Source organism: Procambarus clarkii, chromosome 28, assembly GCF_040958095.1.
Source record: "Procambarus clarkii isolate CNS0578487 chromosome 28, FALCON_Pclarkii_2.0, whole genome shotgun sequence".
Classification (NCBI taxonomy): domain Eukaryota; kingdom Metazoa; phylum Arthropoda; class Malacostraca; order Decapoda; family Cambaridae; genus Procambarus; species Procambarus clarkii.
In genome coordinates this window covers 33,075,557-33,082,849 of record NC_091177.1, presented here as the reverse complement: position 1 = coordinate 33,082,849, position 7,293 = coordinate 33,075,557, and the positions used below count along the sequence as shown (strand labels likewise).

General features: G+C 42.6%; 1 long non-coding RNA gene across 1 annotated transcript in view; it reads right to left on the bottom strand.

The window, feature by feature from the left end:
- Positions 1-2,820, bottom strand: part of LOC138369400 (uncharacterized) — a 5,139-nt gene extending 2,319 nt beyond the window's left edge. Inside the window, exons 1-2 of the long non-coding RNA XR_011229822.1 lie at positions 2,764-2,820; positions 100-177 (exon numbers count right to left, since the gene is read on the bottom strand). This is a non-coding gene — a long non-coding RNA (uncharacterized lncRNA). The remainder of the gene's footprint in view (positions 1-99; positions 178-2,763) is intronic.
- Between the last annotated feature and the right edge of the window lie 4,473 nt (positions 2,821-7,293).

The window sequence follows — 7,293 nt, the reverse complement described above, 5'->3', positions numbered from 1 at the left end:
AAAATTATAAACCATTGTAAACAATTTGTTCACTTTCAAAACTTAGGCATATATATATATGCATATAAATAAAAAACAAGTAAATGTAAATAATTTTACCTTGCACCTAGATCCACCAAGCCTGTATGGCGCGCGTTTCAGTACTTCGGAAATCTAGAACTATCTAGAATCTCTAATCTGCAATGAAACAATACATATTATTGCACTTACCAAAACATGGATGAATGTAGAAAATACAGAACTATTGGCTGAATATCAAATACATGGATTTAATCTATTTCACACAGATAGATATATTAGACCGTGTATGTTAGGTAATACCTAACATACACGCCTCCACACACACTACATTTGAAATGTAGTCTCGAAAAGACTACATTTTAACAAAAACGTGCCACAGACCAGTCACAAGACTGAACCTCGTCGAGGCCAAACGTCTAAATGAGAGCATGAACAAGAAATAATTTTTTAACATCAGGTATCGTACACACACTGAATGCACCTGCAGACACACAACAAGCACTATCAATATAGCAAAGATTACTCCATAAAAAAATAATTAAATTATTGACCAACATGAGAGAGGGTTAGCCAACATGAGAGGGTTGTGTTGATTGCCTGAAAATATTTAAATTGTTTAATGTATTGAATGGCATTTTTCAAGTTACAACATTTTTTAAATTACTGAACTAGGTTCTAGGCTTTGCTAGGATTAATTCAATTATTACAGATGAGCCTAACCTAGCCTAGAACCCAGCGGGTTTTTTTCCTATTGGAGAGTGTTGTACATGCTGCTATGGCGGTGTGTCCACTCACAAGATTAGTGGCGCTGCCCAATAAACTCGCCCCCTCGTGGCAAAATTTAAAAAAATTTAGAACCTAGTTCAGTAATTTAAAAAATGTAACTTGAAAAATGCCATTCAATACATTAAACAATTTAAATAATTTCAGGCAATCAACACAACCTTCTCATGTTGGCTAACCCTCAGCAGTGCTCAGGCCCCTGTGCCCAGGCCCTGGGGCCTGAGTCCTCAGTTCCATACACTAGCACTGCCAGGCCTCGCCTCCACATACACTAGCACTGCCAGGCCTCGCCTCCACATACACCAGCACTGCCCCTCGCCTCCACATACACTAGCACTGCCAGGCCTCGCCTCCACATACACCAGCACTGCCCATCGCCTCCACATACACTAGCACTGCCCCTCGCCTCCACATACACTAGCACTGCCAGGCCTCGCCTCCACATACACTAGCACTGCCCCTCGCCTCCACATACACTAGCACTGCCAGGCCTCGCCTCCACATACACCAGCACTGCCCCTCGCCTCCACATACACTAGCACTGCCCCTCGCCTCCACATACACTAGCACTGCCAGGCCTCGCCTCCACATACACCAGCACTGCCCCTTGCCTCCACATACACTAGCACTGCCCCTCGCCTCCACATACACCAGCACTGCCCCTCGCCTCCACATACACCAGCACTGCCCCTCGCCTCCACATACACCAGCACTGCCCTTCGCCTCCACATACACCAGCACTGCCCCTCGCCTCCACATACACCAGCACTGCCCCTCGCCTCCACATACACCAGCACTGCCCCTCGCCTCCACATACACCAGCACTGCCAGGCCTCGCCTCCACATACACTAGCACTGCCAGGCCTTGCCTCCACATACACTAGCACTGCCCCTCGCCTCCACATACACTAGCACTGCCAGGCCTCGCCTCCACATACACCAGCACTGCCCCTCGCCTCCACATACACTAGCACTGCCCCTCGCCTCCACATACACTAGCACTGCCAGGCCTTGCCTCCACATACACTAGCACTGCCCTTCGCCTCCACATACACTAGCAATGCCAGGCCTCGCCTCCACATACACCAGCACTGCCCCTCGCCTCCACATACACTAGCACTGCCCCTCACCTCCACATACACTAGCACTGCCAGGCCTCGCCTCCACATACACCAGCACTGCCCCTCGCCTCCACATACACTAGCACTGCCCCTCGCCTCCACATACACCAGCACTGCCCCTCGCCTCCACATACACCAGCACTGCCCCTCGCCTCCACATACACCAGCACTGCCCCTCGCCTCCACATACACTATAGCACTACCAGGCCTCGCCTCCACATACACTAGCACTGCCCCTCGCCTCCACATACACTAGCACTGCCCCTCGCCTCCACATACACCAGCACTGCCCCTCGCCTCCACATACACTATAGCACTACCAGGCCTCGCCTCCACATACACTATAGCACTACCAGGCCTCGCCTCCACATACACTAGCACTGCCCCTCGCCTCCACATACACTAGCACTGCCCCTCGCTTCCACATACACTAGCACTGCCAGGCCTCGCCTCCACATACACCAGCACTGCCCCTCGCCTCCACATACACCAGCACTGCCCCTCGCCTCCACATACACTATAGCACTACCAGGCCTCGCCTCCACATACACTAGCACTGCCCCTCGCCTCCACATACACCAGCACTGCCCCTCGCTTCCACATACACTAGCACTGCCAGGCCTCGCCTCCACATACACCAGCACTGCCCCTCGCTTCCACATTCACTAGCACTGCCCCTCGCCTCCACATACACCAGCACTGTCCCTCGCCTCCACATACACTAGCACTGCCCCTCGCCTCCACATACACCAGCACTGCCCGGCCTCGCCTACACATACACAGCACTGTAGCCAGCACTAGAATCTAATAATATAATAAAATATAAGTGTTTACTTACGATAATATTTGCATGAAGCGTTTGTCCTCTGTCCGCTGACTGCACTGACGACAAAATTGCCGCTCTGTTGATACTAGCGCGAATGATGCTGTGACGTCACAGATGATGGCAGCAATGCGCATTTCGTCCCTCGACCCTTAATCATTCCCTCGTATATATAATTGGTGAGACAATTTACTTATCATTTACTTATCTTAGTTAGCAAATAGGGGATATTTGGCTAAGATTTCTGGTAGCAGATCGTTTTGAATGAAATATTTAAACATCTCTGGAACATTTATTATAAAATTGTCTCTGAATTCAATTCAATTCAATTCAATTGAAGTCTTTTGGCACTCCATCACATAGTGACAGACGGTGTGCTTGTTGACCCAGTTTACATTTGGTTAGGTCTACATCAGCAGATAATTAGAAATCCCAGAGAGAGTTGAAACACAGTTTAAGCCGAACAGTAGTAACATCTAGAAGTCTGCTGATTTTATTGGATGATCCATAGATGTGTGGCTCCTCTTGCATGATAGTATGATGATAGATGGAATTACTGGTGTCAATTTCACTTTGCCTCAGATCTACAAGATCTTGTTGAAGTTCTCGGTGTACTGCTGCTCTCAGATTGCTCATTGACAATCCAAGGCTACACTCATACGTCTCCTTTAAAGGCAGATTCTTTGGCTAACTTATCAGCTCTATCATGCATTTGGAGGCCAACATGAGATGGAGACCACATGAAATGGACTCTGTTACCATCCTTAATAATTTTGTTGTATTTGTGCCTAGCTTCGGACACGAGCATGTTACAGTTATGTCTTAAAGAGTTGAGAGCATTTAAGGATGATAAGGAGTCACTTACAATTAATGTATCAAGTTTGGAGACTTGTACACATTTCAGTGCAAGGAGCAAGCAAATAGTTCAGTCTGAAAGGTAGAGGCCCAATTGTTTATACGGACTCCCCACTCAAAGTATAGGCCATCGCCCATTGTCAGAACAACTGCACTTCCAGTTGCACCCGTGGTGCGGTGTAGGGAACCATCAGTGTATATGATTTGAGAGAGAGAATGCTCTGTGGACAGAGCATCAATATGGCTTAAGGCGTTTAGCTTTGCCTCAAGACGAAGTTTGGGCTGATTTCTAATTTGCTTCTTGGGTGGAAAGGAAGGGATTAAAACTGGAAAGGGTGTAACCTCCCACGGTGCAGGAAAGTGCCGTTGTTGTTTCTCTTGGTACAAATCATGAACCTGATACATTCTGAGTTGAGTTCCAGTTTTTGTTATCCATTTGGAACAATGCTGATCTTCAATAAAGAAATTCTGGAGGGCTTCTGTGCAAGGACTAGGATGAGTTAGCCTAAGCCTTTTAATACTAATTTGACAGTTAATTTCAGTAACACGATCAACAACGCTCGGAATATTAAGTTCCTTTCTCATATTAAGTATCTTTTGTTGTACGAGGGCAACCAAGGATTATCCTCAAGGCTTCGTTCTGCAATTTTTCAAGCCCTCCAAGCTTTCTTTCAGGCATCAAAACAAGCAGAGGTGCAGCATAATCCACTAAAGATCTGATGTATGCAAGGTACATCATTTTGACAATTCTGACATTGGCACCATAGCCTGAGTGATAACCTGCAACAGCCTTGAGAGCTCTGAGCCTCTCTTTATACTGACGACAGAGTCTGAATACAACAGGACTATACAGTGGCACCTCAAGGCCAAGGTATTTGAATCTGTTTACATAGTCAAGCTGGGAGCCATCAGACAATTGCATCTTGCGAACAGCTCCTCCCTGCCTGGGTGGGCGCCGATTTAGTATCTTTGTTTTCTCTGCTGAGATAATTAAACCTAGGTCCTGACATGAGTCTAATACAGAGTTAAGAGTGTTCTGCATGTTAGCATACCCAGTGGTGTGTATTATTATATCATCAGCATACCCAGTGGTGTGTATCTATATCATCATCATACCCAGTTGTGTGTATCATTATATCATCAGCATACCCAGTTGTGTGTATCATTATATCATAGGCATACCCAGTTATGTGTATCATTATATCATCAGCATACACAATGGTGTGTATCATTATATCATCGGCATACCCAGTTGTGTGTATCATTATATCATCAGCATACCCAGTGGTGTGTATCATTATATCATCAGCATAGCTATAATGATGTGGACGTTGGGTTTGCTCGGTACAGAGTTTAACAGCGTGTTTATTAAGGTATTAAATAAGGTAGGACTGAGGACACCTTCCTGTGAGGTACCTAGTTCGAAGTCTCTTGTTATCATTAATAATTTTGTTGTATTTGTGTCTAGCTTCAGACACGTGCATGTTACAGTATGTCTTAAAGAGTTGAGAGCAATTAAGGATGATAAAGAGTCACAATTAATGTATCAGTTTAGAGACTTGTACACATTTCAGTGCAAGAAGCAAGGAAAATAGTTTGGATTGAAGGGGGTAGAGGCCCAGTTGTTTATACGAACTCCCCACTCATAAAATAAGCTTTTGATACAGTGCCACATAAAAGACTAATTAAAAGATAGAGGCTCACTATATTGTGGATTCTATATTAAGCTGAATTAGGGCATGGCTATACCAAAGGAATCAAAGATTTATAATCAATGGGGTTAAGTCGCAACACATGGTTTTACACATGGCCGTTCATGTTTAACAAATTTGCTCTCTTTTTATTCCAGCATAGTTGAGGCAGTTGATAGTGGTAAGGATTGTGATGTTGTGTACCTTGACTTTAGCAAAGCTTTTGATACAGTGCCACATGAAACAATGTTGATCTTCAATAAAGACATTCTGGAAGGCTTCTGTGCAAGAGTTAGGATGAGCTAGCCTTAGCATTTTTATACCAATTTGACAGTTAATTTCAGTAACACGATAAACAACGCTCGGAATATTAAGTTCCTTCCTCATGTTAAGTATCTTTGTGGTAAGAACGGCATCCAAAGATTATCTTTAAGGCTTCGTTCTGCAAGTTTTCAAGCCCTTTAAGCTTCCTTTCAGTCATCAAGGCAAGCAGAGGTGCAGCATAATCCACTAAAGATCTGATGTATGCAAGGTACATCATTTTGACAATTGTAACATTGGCACCATAGCCTGAGTGATAACCTGCAACATCTCCAAGAGGGCTTATGGAGCCTCTCTTTATACTGACGACAGAGTTTGAATACAAAAGGACAATACAAGGCAAGATTTAAGGTATTTGAATCTGTTAACATAGTCAAGCTGGGAGCCATCATACAGTTGCATCTTGTGAACAGCTCCTCCCTGCCTGGGTGGACACCCGTTTAGTATCTTTGTTTCCTCTGCTGAGATATGACTAAACCTAAGTCCTGACATGAGACTAATACAGAGTTAAGAGTGTTCTGCATGTTAGCATAACAAGTAGTGTGTATCATTATATCATCAGCATACCCAGTAGTGTGTATCATTTTATCATCATGTATGATGATACATGATACAAGGAGGTCTAAATTGATCGATCGAACGATCTAAATTGGGTACTGAAATATGGTCAAAAGATTGGGGGAGGCCGTTTAATACTGACAAATGTAAGGTTTAAAGGATAGGTAATGACGATAGATCGAGTTACAAGATATAAGCTAGATGCATGCATGGTGCTGAGATTATGAAGTCGAATTATGAAAGGGATCTGGGAGTTATGATTAGTAAGAATTTAAAACAAAAAAAAATCAATGAATAAATGTTCGTAATAAGGCAAACAGAACACTGGGATTTATGTATTGAAACATTAGTAATAATTAAGATATCGGTTCATTGTTCTTCAGATATATCTTGCTCTGGGTAGGCTCCATTTAGATATATATGCACTTCACTTTTGGTCACAGTATATCCACATCATGGTTATAAATTTACTAGAATGCGTCCAGCGGAGGATAACAAAGTTAATACCCCAAAATAGAAACCTGTCATATGAAGAAAGATTGTCAAAGTGTAAATTACATTCTCTAGAAAGACAAAGAATTATAGCTAGGTGACATGTGGTTATGTTTTTGTTGATGTGTTTCTATATTTTCATAAATAAAGCATGCTTAGTGTCTTATTCCAAGTTTTACGACAATTTTACAAGGTTTAAAATATAAAGCTCAATATATTTCAGATTTTTGATACCGGAATTATACGTTAATATAACATTATAATAACGTAACGATGTCGTGGAAATAACGTCATATTGACGACATATAAATGTTATATTTATGTTATAAGAACGTAAATTGGATAGGTTTACATAAAGTAAACAAAAAAAACGAAATGTTGACTGAAAATTGTTTATTTTTAAATATAAAGCATGAAAACATTATAATTCCATAGCATTCACTACTATTTTTAAATTTTTACATAAATCTTAAAAAACTGTGTCTCAAGAATACATGTTTTTAGTTATATCTAGTGGTTTTAAGAACGTCAGAAATAAGTATTTATGTCAAATGTTAGAGTATTACCTTTGTGGCACCATTTAAAAACGTTCACAAACGTTCTGTGTTTGCTGGGTAGGAAATCGACG